Source organism: Rattus norvegicus, chromosome 4, assembly GCF_036323735.1.
Source record: "Rattus norvegicus strain BN/NHsdMcwi chromosome 4, GRCr8, whole genome shotgun sequence".
NCBI lineage: Eukaryota > Metazoa > Chordata > Mammalia > Rodentia > Muridae > Rattus > Rattus norvegicus.
In genome coordinates, this window is record NC_086022.1 from 14,834,401 (window position 1) to 14,845,576 (window position 11,176).

Consider the following 11,176-nt stretch of genomic DNA (forward strand, 5'->3'; position numbering starts at 1 on the left):
AAGTGTTTGAAGAAATGTCAGGTTGAGCCAGTGAGCACCTCTGTAGCTTTAGCAGGACAGGAACAAATGGGGGAACGTTCCAGAAGGCAGATTTCACTGCCGTGTGGAGAAGTGAACTGTGTAACGGTGAAACCTGTTAAAAAGGAAGTGTCCTGGTCAAATTGGTGATCAAAAGGACTGAAGGAACGCCTGGGCATAGAGGAAATTCAGTTCTGGTCACTTCGTGTGCTTTCTCTACATCGTGGGGAGGCACCTGAAAGCAAATTGGAATTGGTTCGAACTGACCTCAAGCAAAGAGTGCGGCTGCAAACAACAGACCTTATGGTACCCAGCTAGCACCGGGCTCTCTAAACGCTACGTCTGGTTTGTGGGTGGTCACACTGTGCCTGTTAACTATGCTTCCAAAACCAGCGTTCCAACAACAGTCCCAGCTGCCACTGTGACTAAATTGGGGAAAACACAAGCAAGTGAAGGGAATCTCAGACTTGGCCCCCCTCAACATGCTATCCCTACCCAACCCTGCCTCACATGCATACAAATATATACATGTATATACATATGTCCACATACGTACAAACATATTTATGCTCCCAAAGCCCCCACCCTGTGCTGCACTCCTCTCTCTGATGCTTCATGCACATAGCTTTATAACTGTCTTTTCTTTTACCGTGGGAAATCCAGCACGCAAAGAAAGACATCTGACAGAAAAGGGTTAAATAGTTGTCTTAATAAGTTACTTCTGTCTTACTGAACAGTTGTGTGAAGGCCGAGAGCTAGCCATCTCGTTTGGAAATTGCAATCTAGCAGTTAGATGGAAGTCTGCTTACAAACAAGATCTGTGGCCACTGCTTTCCACAGGGGCAAGCCTGGTTCAGTATCTGAGCAGCAAGATATTACAACTCTGCAGTTACCAATTCACACATTGTGAAATATAACCCATTAATAAACGGTTAAATGGAAAAAAACTATCACTTTATTTAAATCATAGATACCAGGCCACTTACCTTTTAGAACCACGGTGCCCTTATGCTTCTGGATAAGCTGTTTGGTGATCCAGTCATCCAACATTTACTGAGCACCTATTCTGCGTCAGAGACATTGACAAGCAAGAGGTACAGGGAGTAAGCAAATGGATGCCGTCTTAGTCAGGATTTCAGTGCTCTGGACAAACACCAGGACCAGGGCAACTCTTACAAGGACAGCATTTAATTGGGGCTGGCATACAGGGTTTAGTCCATTATCATCATGGCAGGAGCATGGCAGTGTGCAGGCAGACATGGTGCAGGAGGAGCTGAGAGCTCTACATCTTGATGTGAAGGCAAACAGGGGAAGGCTGGCATCCTCAGGCAGCTAAGAGAAGGGTCTTCCATGGCTCCAGCTGCATATGTAGCAGAGGATGGCCTTGTTGGGCACCAGTGGGAGGAGAAGCCTTGGTCCTGCCAAGGCTGGACCCCCCCCCCAGTGTAGGGGAATGTCAGGGCAGGGAGTACGGAAGGGGGATGGTTGGGGAAGGGGTATATCCTTATAGAAGAAGGTGAGAAGGATGGGAAACCGGGAAAGGGAATAACATTTGAAATCTAAATAAAAAATATCCAATAAAATAATGTAAAAAGAAAAAAACAGAGAGAGAAGGGTCTCAAAGCCCACCCGGATGATACACACTTCCCCCAACAAAGGCCACACCTTCTAATAGTGCCACTCCTTGGGCCAAGCATGTCCAAACCACTACAGGTGGGTTCTCTGGTGTTTTAGGGCTTACAGTGTAGACAGAAATCTTAAGTACCAAAGTGTACAAAGTATGAAGGGAGGACATGGAGAGACAGACTTCTGGAGTCACAGTAGGCTCTTCGTGGGAAGGGACATTTAGCTAAGAGGTAAAGAATAAGCAATAATCAACCTCATGAAGGAAAAAGAAGAAGGGAAAGAAGGGGGCTGCCTGAAGAACGTTAGAGCATGAAGGACCTGGTTGCAGTAATTACCAGGGGAGCCTTGAGCCTCGGCTCGGGCAGGCACAGTGGTCCACCTGGCAGTTTGCTTCTGACCCTGCTAAGCTCCAGCAGTGAGGCCAGGAAGCAGCTGGAAGGGCCCAAGCAGAACAATTCCAAGAAGATGTTCAAGTGGCTGGGCACTTGATGTTCAAGAAGGAAGTTTGACCGTGGGAACGTGACCAGTAACTGTGTGACACATGGAGGCTGCTAAGATATATACAGTTGAACACGGTGGGTCTTACCCTTCCTAGTGCTGTGGCCCTTTAATACCGTTCTGACCCCCAACCAGAAAACTATTTCGCTGCTACTTCATAACTGTAATTTTGCTACTGTTAGGAATCATAATGTGGATATCTGACGTGCAGGATGTCTGACATGTGCCCCCTGTAGAAAGGGTGTCCCACCTCCAGAGGCATCATAACCCACAGGTTGAGAAACGTTGCTTTAAAGAAAACAGGTCTCTACTGCAGAAGACTCCTAGCAAGTTCTCAGTGTGAATCTCACAAGCAGCTTCAGTATGAATCTACCTGGCTTCTGGAGAGATAGGCCAAAATAAACCAGCAGTGAGGCCAAGGCGGAAGGGAGCACCTTTACTCCCAGTGTGGCTGCCTTTGAGGGCCAGGCTAGACAAGCTATACGCTGGGGCACACTGTGGGCATGACACTGGCTGTCACCCACGGTCAGCTCCCCAAGGCATCCTGTGAGGACCATTGTTCCAGACCTGTTAGCATGCCATAGCTGATCAGCTCTCAAAGATGTACAACTTGTATTGGGTCCTCCATCACCACATGATGTATTTGGGGGTTCTGCGTCCACGGTTCAACCAACATCAGATCTAAAATAGCAAAACTTGATTGAACATGTGCTTAGGTGCTGCCCTAGTTTCATCTCTGTTACTGTGATGATCGAAAAAAACAGCAACAACAAAACAACAACCACAACAACAAAATCCTTAACCAAAAATTCTAAGGGGAGAAAGGGTTTATTTTAGCTTATGGTGTGTTATCGTAGGACAGCCAGGGCAGGAACTTGAAACAGCTGAACAGAGAAACCTTGTCTCTCAAACAAAACAATAAATAAAATAAAAAAAATAATTGTCTACATCTAACCTGGTGAGTGGCCAAATTTCTCCAACTCATGCCACGTCAATGGAGACACACCATGCCCCTCCTCCAGGCCTTAAGGAAAGAAACGGGTGGGTGGGGACGTCTCAGACACTGATTGCATTTTTCCCAGAAAGTTTGCATTGCTCACAGACTGTCTAAATCTAATGATTCTCAACCATGTTGGACACTCGGTTAGACTTCTTACTCCTCCTTCAAATGCCCACTCTGGCCTTTCCATACCCGCAGCTTCCTCTTTCCCTTGCTCCCAGGCTGGTGTGTGATGTGGTGGAGATCTGTCCTCAGGATGAAGCGATGAAGCCAGCCCGCACTTCGAGAATGGTAGCGATCACAAGCGAGCAAGTGCCTTCCTTACCGACTTTGCCGGTTTTCAGAATGGGAGCTTTTGCCTGTTCAAGTCATTGAGAGCTGACCCAGCAGCCACACTGGTATCTGACCAGCACTCACGGAATGAGGCAAAGCAGTAGTAACTCGCGTTCCCTAGATTATGTGCTTACATTTATTGTCAGCAGTGCACGAAGGGGTTTAGCCAGATGCCTGCTTTACCACTAAGAGTCTTTAGACTCTAAGACCAACTAAGAACCTGGAGGTCGTGGTGCACGTCTTCATCCCCAGCCCTCAGGAGGCAGAGACAGGCAGACCTCTGTGAGTTCAAGGCCAGCCTGGTCTACAGAGTGAGTTCCAGGACACCCAGCGCTACACAGAGAAACCTTGTTCAAAAAACAGAAACAGACCAAAAAAAAAAAAAAAAAAAATAGGCAAGAAGAGTTTTGAGTGGTGTCAACATCATCTGATCGATGATGAAGAAATTTGTGACAGGACTAAACAAATGGCCAATTTTTTGGTGTGTGCATGTGTTCTCGTGGGAGAATGCACATGTTTGTTCAAGTGTGCATGCTTACGAGCCTGTCTGTGGAGGCCAAAAGTCAATCTCAGGTGACACTCTTGAGAAGCCATTCACTCACTGTTTTGAAGCAGAGTCTGTCACTGTGACATGGGACTTGGCAATTAGGTGAGACAGGCAGGCAGCCAGCTCCAGGGAGCCTCCTCTTCCCCTCACCCCACACTACAGCAAAACTGGCTTGTGACATTGGTCCTAGGGGTCAGACTCCTGCCTCTGTCACTTTGCCAATTAAGCTATCTCCCAGTCCCTAAAATTGTATTTTTAAATCTTTAACAAATTTCAAAATTGAAAAGAGAAAGATCTACCATTTTTCATCACACACACACACACACACACACACACACACACACACACACCACTTAAATGTTTAATGTTAATAACTCAGGGAAACAGAATGCTCATATATACTGCTGCGCATGAAAGCGAAATCAGGACTATCTTTCTAGAAGGCAGTTAAATTTCCCTTTGACCAAAGCATTCCACCTCTGGCCCTCAGGACAAGGAAATGAGTCATGGATGTTAAGACACAGTATAAAAGGGAACAGATGAGAATGAAGCACCGTGACACATGTGTGAGACTGGCGTGATGAAACCATTCATGACTCTGTACGATAGCCTAAAACTTAAAATAAAAAGTTTAACCGCCAGGATCTCCTTAATGTTTAACAATAGAGAGCTGGTGGAGCAAGCCATGAATCATCCTTTGAACACTAGACAACTTAACTGAACACTTAACAACACAGAAATGCACATTAAGTTTTGTTACATGAAAAAAAAAGATTATAAATCAGTGTGTGAACCAATAAAGGCTCCTAAGAATGAGGCCAGAGTGGCGGGGTTTGAGCTTCAGAGCCACCGCTGACAATTGTGCAGCCTTGGTTGGGTAACCTAGTCTTCCCAAAGCTCAGTTTCATCATCCATAAAATGGGGCTAACACCAGTCTCTGTCTCATAGGGTTGTTGTAAAAAATGACAAGCTAATACACAGGAAGCATGCGGACAAGCGCAAGCCACACAGAAAGCGTCTTTGTAAGAGTTCACTATTGTTGACAGCTTCGCTTCTGTTGCCAATAAATTAAGTTGACTTTTAAGCTAATTCAAGAAAGCAGAGGTGGGAAGAAGATTATCCAGGCAAGAGTCACACCCAAGCATTCCACAGGGCTGCTCCCATGAAGTCACCAGCCCAGCTGCCAAAGACTGACTCCCCCCTCACCCCCTTGGCTCATGGTGTGACGTCCTTAGATGCAGGGCACTGCAGACTGCTTCGGAACAGCTGCCTTTCTCTCAACTGGAAACCGGATGCAGCTGCCATGGCTGCCGCCCTGGCCTCAGTGGGCTCTGCGTCATCCCTCATCCCTGCTGTTCTGAGTCAACAGCTCAGGAATCAAAAGTCCAGAGAGGATGCATCTGGTCAGCTGCCCCAAGTCCTCAGCCCCCTTCGTAAGAGCGGTCATGTAAAAATAGCATCGCATAGTGAAAAAGGTACAGAAGTCCAGAGAACTCTGGGAGCAAATTTGCAAGCTGGACAACAGTAGCAAAAGAGATATAAACAATCCCTTTATGGTTTAAAAGTATAATTGTAACTTGAACGGACATTTAAACTCAGAGAAAGAAAAACAAAATCATCACAATATTAATGGTCAGTCTGAATTAATCATTATGACTGATTTGACTTTTTATTTTTTATTATTATTACTATATGTATGTGTGCACATGTATGTGTGCACATGTATGTGTGATGTGTGCTTGTGTGGGCTCACATATGCTACATCATGTCTGGGAACTGAACCCATGTCCTTGGCCATGTTTACACACCGACCCATTTTAGCAGTACTGATTGAAATATTTTAACTTCTTTCTATGACTAGCTGAATTTTCTAAGACCTAGCAAAGGCCTTTCCTTTAAAACAAACAAACAAACAAAAAAAAAACAAAATTGGGCAATGTCAGGTTTCTGTTTTGAAACAGAATTTAGTCTTTAGCAGTGAAACAGGAAGACTAGACTCAGATGACCACTGTTAGCCCAGAACAGGTCCACTGGGCCAGTGCCATCAGCTGATTCAGAGTGTGCTGAAATACAGAGTCTCAGAGAAAGAACAGAAAGGCTGACTTCTCTAGAAGGATAAGAAACAGACTTGACAGTGTGAAGACATGATGATAAACCTTGAAATGTCTCCAGACTTAAAAGAAGGCAAGATTATCAGCAGAAATAGATTACTGAAACAGGATCCCGTTTTAGGGGGGAGAAAAGATAAATCTGGTTTTAGGCAGTGAGGCTTAAGAACTTGAAAGGTGACTCAGCCCAAGAAACAAAGCTTAGCTCGACAATCAGTGTACATTGGAGAGAAATCCAAGGCCAAGGAATAATGGACATCATAAAAGTAGACGGGTTGTGCACAGAGAACAGAAGAACCAAGGCACAAAACCCAAGCAGGATGCCCGGTAATACCTGTGTAGACACAGGGGAGGAAGCCAGAAGCTCAGCAGGGCAAATGTTTGAGGAAAGGGGACAGAAAAAGAGAATAATCAGCTCACATTAAAACAATAGTCCTCATCATCAGACAATTCAAAAGTTTCCGAATTTTTTCCGTAAAGTTTTGATGAAAAATTTGCTGTTGGTGGAGTGTTGCAAATCCACCAGGGCCACAGCTTATCTGTGTTTTATTCATTCAACAAACATTTCCTTAGCCCTTACTTTTGAGAGAAGTGCTCTCTTGGGTGGAGAGTGGAACAGTCAAAAGCTCTTGCCCTCCTGGGAACTACATTCCACATTCTAGAGGGGAGACGGATGGTAGGTAAGTGTGTGGTAAATACCGAAGGCGAGGTAAGGATGGGTGAGCCTTAAAGGTCGGGGCGGGGAAGCTCACAGAGCTGATCAGAAACAAAGAAGAGAGGAAGCCACGCCCCTACACAGATGAGGAAAGGACACAGCACAGCAAAACCCTGAGACGGCGGGGGTCCTGCTGTGGTCAGGAAGGCCTGGTGGCTACCCCGGGGAGGAGACCCCGAGACTGCAGGGGTCCTGCTGTGGTCAGGAAGGTCGGGTGGCTACCCAGGGGAAGGGAAGAAAGCGTCTGAGAAGGAAAGACCCTCAGAGGATTTTGAGTATATAAGTGACATTTTCTAACTTGGATTTTAATACCGTGAGCATTTCTGTTCAGAGCGTTCTAAGCTGCAGTATAGCGACATAAGCCTTTAAATCCAAGCACGCAGGAGGCAGAGAAAGAGAGGCCGTTTTCTGCTCCTTCGAGGCCAGCCTGGTCAACACAGCCAAGGCTACACTGAGAGACCAGATGGGAGGCTGTCGCCACTGCCTGGTAAAAAGGAAGGATGACTTGGAGCAAGCATTGTGACCATTTTATTTGTTTATTTGTTTGTCTTTCCGTAGTATAACCCACTGGAGTAGGGAGGAAGAGGTGGATGAAAGATTGGTGTGGGGGGGTGGGGAGTAGAAAAAGAAGTGCAGGACTCCTGCCTCTAATCACATAATTCTGTGTGATTTACATGTGTCCTCAGATACTCAGAATTAAACAGGGAAGCAACTTGGACATTTAATACATTTGAACACTTATAGTCTAGATCATTACAGCTTCGTGGAAATGTTTAAAAATAAGACTCCAAAAGCCAGTCATCACCACTTTGTCGATAAATTTATGTGTAGGCCCAGGCAATAATAACAGAACATAGTCTTTTTTTTTTAAACACATGAGCAATATCTTTGAAATGCAGAGTCACTAAATAATGACTGGTTCTGAAAGGTGTAATTTTAAACCTTCCTCCCCTGTCAGTGCTATAATTAAAAATAAAAGTGAATCTAGAGAGTTGCACACAGGTCTGAGTCACATCGGGACATATAATTTGCTTTTCTTGCGGATCTGAGACCAAAGCCCCCCCATTGTTTGCTAAAGATTAGGAAGATAAACTGATTATTTCTCATGTTAAGACACACAACTTGGTGAAGTTAAATGTTGGTTCAGAGGGGTAGGGGGGTTGTCAGCGTTCTGGCAGCACCACCGGGTGCCCTGGTGCGACTCACTGTTTACAGAGTGCTTTGGATGGGTTGATTATCTCACTGAGGGCTCATTCCTGACCTCTCTCTGCATATGCAGAAGAGCAAGCCAGTGTGGGGCTGAGGGGCTTACACAGGTCCCTGCTGGGGCACCCTCCTTCTCGACAGAGCTGGAGACCGAGAGAGTCCTTGCTTCCCAATCCGCTGTTTCTCGTACCCTCCCAACCTGAATTTCACAGCTGGATCTCAGGGGAAACTGGGGGTTCCCCAAGTCAGGAAGACCACCAGAAGAAAAGGCACCGAGGAAAACTACTAGTCCGGGAAGAATCTTAGGAGACGAAACATTGTTGTCCCCACTTAATCCTGGAAAAAACAAGAAGCAAGTCTCTTCTGAGTCAGCCAGGGACTTTACTTGTTCAGAGATGGTTGTCATTTCTGCTAACTTTGGCCTCCTTGGTTCTCCTTCACAGCTTGTCTGATTTGGCAGCTCCACCAGAGGGCAGGCAGGGTGGGACGAGCATTCTCAAGGCTTAACTGAAAGTTGGAAGAGGCTTGAGAGGGCTCTGGGGTTAAGGGAGCTTCCATCCATTGCAGACGACAGGTTTCATTCTTTCATTGACAGCATCCACATACAGCCCCAGCTACCTGTAACTCCAGCTCCAGAGGACCCACACTTCTGACCTCCTCAGTGGGCTCCTGTCCACACATGATACTCTAGCACACATGCATACACACAAAACAAAGTAATCAAAAAGTTTTTAAAGTTGGTAGAAGAAAACTTGGGTCTTTTTCTTAATTTAGACTTTGGCGTCTTTCTACATTCTAGCTGCTAATGTGACTTCTGTCAAAACTCTCCTCGGTAAAACTACATGAAATAGTGCAATGAAATCATCTCAGAGATGGAAAATAGAGTTTTATTAGACTTCTATTAATTTCCTTGACTGGTTTTCCGAATTGACAGGAAACATTAAATGTTTAAAACGGAGTGCACGCAGGCATGAAGGAAAGTAGATAATGCACATGCCTAGACAACTCACAGAAGAGGAAACACAGCTTCCAGGAACCAAGGAAAACAGTCCAGTTACCACCATTGAAGAAATGCACACTGGAAACAAAGTATCACTTCTCATCTGTCATATTGATTAACACTAAAAGCAAGAATTGCTGGAAAGGGTATGATACGTTTTCATGTATTTTAGTAAAACAAATCATCACCACCTTTCTGAAGAGAAATCTAACCATACAAAGATTAATCCCAACACCAGGCATGGCAGTGCATCCTTGTAGTCCCAGCACTTGGAGGGTTGAGGCAGAAGAACTACTAAAAGTTTGAGGGTAACCTGGGCTATGAGGTAGACACCAAGCCAGCCAAATCTACATAGCAAAACATCATCTCAAACACACACACACACACACACACACACACACACACACACACACACACACACTCGGTCCCCAGAGCCAAAATAATAAAATTTTTAAAAATAAAAATATGGGTTGGGGATTTAGCTCAGTGGTAGAGCGCTTGCCTAGCAAGCTCAAGGCCCTGGGTTCCGTCCCCAGCTCCAAAAAAAAGAAAAAAGAAAAAAAGAAGATAAAAATAAGTGGCTGGAAAAAATGGCTTAGAGCTTGCAGGGAACACAGGTTCAATTCCCAGCACCTACATGGTGGTTCACAACCATCTATAAATCCAGTACCAGAGGATGTGACATCTCTGTTGACCCCTGCTGGTATCAGTCACTCATGGTGCATAGGTATCCATACAGGCAAGGCATATATAGACATAAAATAAGATAAATCTAGACAGATACCACTTACCAAAGTTAAATCAAGAGCAGATGAACTATTGAAACAGGCCCATGTACCCTAAGGAAATAAAAGAAGTCATTAAAAAAACCCTCCCAAGGGTTGGGGATTTAGCTCAGTGGTAGAGCGCTTGCCTAGCAAGCTCAAGGCCCTGGGTTCGGTCCTCAGCTCCGGGGGGGTGGGGGAGGGAAACAAAAACCTCCCAACCAAGAAAACAACAACAACAACAACAACAACAACAACAAATCCCTAGGGCCAGATGACTTTAGTGCAGAATTCTATCAGACCTTCAAATACCAATACTCTTCAAACTATTCCACAAAATAGAAAGAGAAGAAACACCACCCAATTCATTCTTTGAAGCCACAATTATGCTTATACTTAAACCAAACAAAGACCCAACAAAAAAGAGAACTTCAGACCAATTTCCCTATGAATATCAATGCAAAAATACTCAATAAAATACTGGCAAACTGAATACAAGGACACATCAAAGCCACCATTCACCATGATCCAGTAGGCTTCATCCCAGGGATGCAAGGTTGGTTCAATATATGAAAAAATCCATTAATGTAATCTACTATATAAATGAACTCAAAGAAAAAAATCACATGATCATTTCATTAAATGCTGAAAAAGCATTTGACAAAATATAGCACCCCTTCATGTTAAAAGTATTAGCGAGATCAGGAATTCAAGGCCCGTACCTAAACATAATAAAAAGCAATATGCAGCAAACCAACAGCCAATATCAAATTAAATAAAGAGATACTTGAAGCACTCCCACTAAAATCAGGGACAAGAATGCCCACTCTCTCTATTCAGTATAGCACTTGACATTCTAGCTAGTAATAAGACAACAAAAGGAGATCAAGGGGATACAAACTGGCAAAGAAGTCAAGGTATCACTATTTGCAGATGATATGATAATATACATAAGAGACCCCAAAAATTCTATCAGAGAACTTCTACAGCTGATAAACTTTAGTAAAGTGGCTGGATATAAAATCAACTCAAACAAATCAGTAGCCTTTCTTTATACAAATGATAAACAGGCTGAGAAAGAAAATAGGGAAACAACACCCTTCACAATAGTCACAAATAAAATAAAATATCTGGGGATAACTCTAACCAAACAAGTGAAAGATCTGTATGACAAGGTTCTCTCAAGAAAGAAATCGAAGAAGACCTCGGAAAATGGAGAGATCTCCCATGCTCAATGATTTCTAGGATTAACATAGTAAAAATTGCCACCTTACCAAAAGTAATCCACAGATTCAACACAATCCCCATCAAAAGTCCAACGAAATTCTTCAGACATGGAAAGAGCAATTCTCAATTTCATA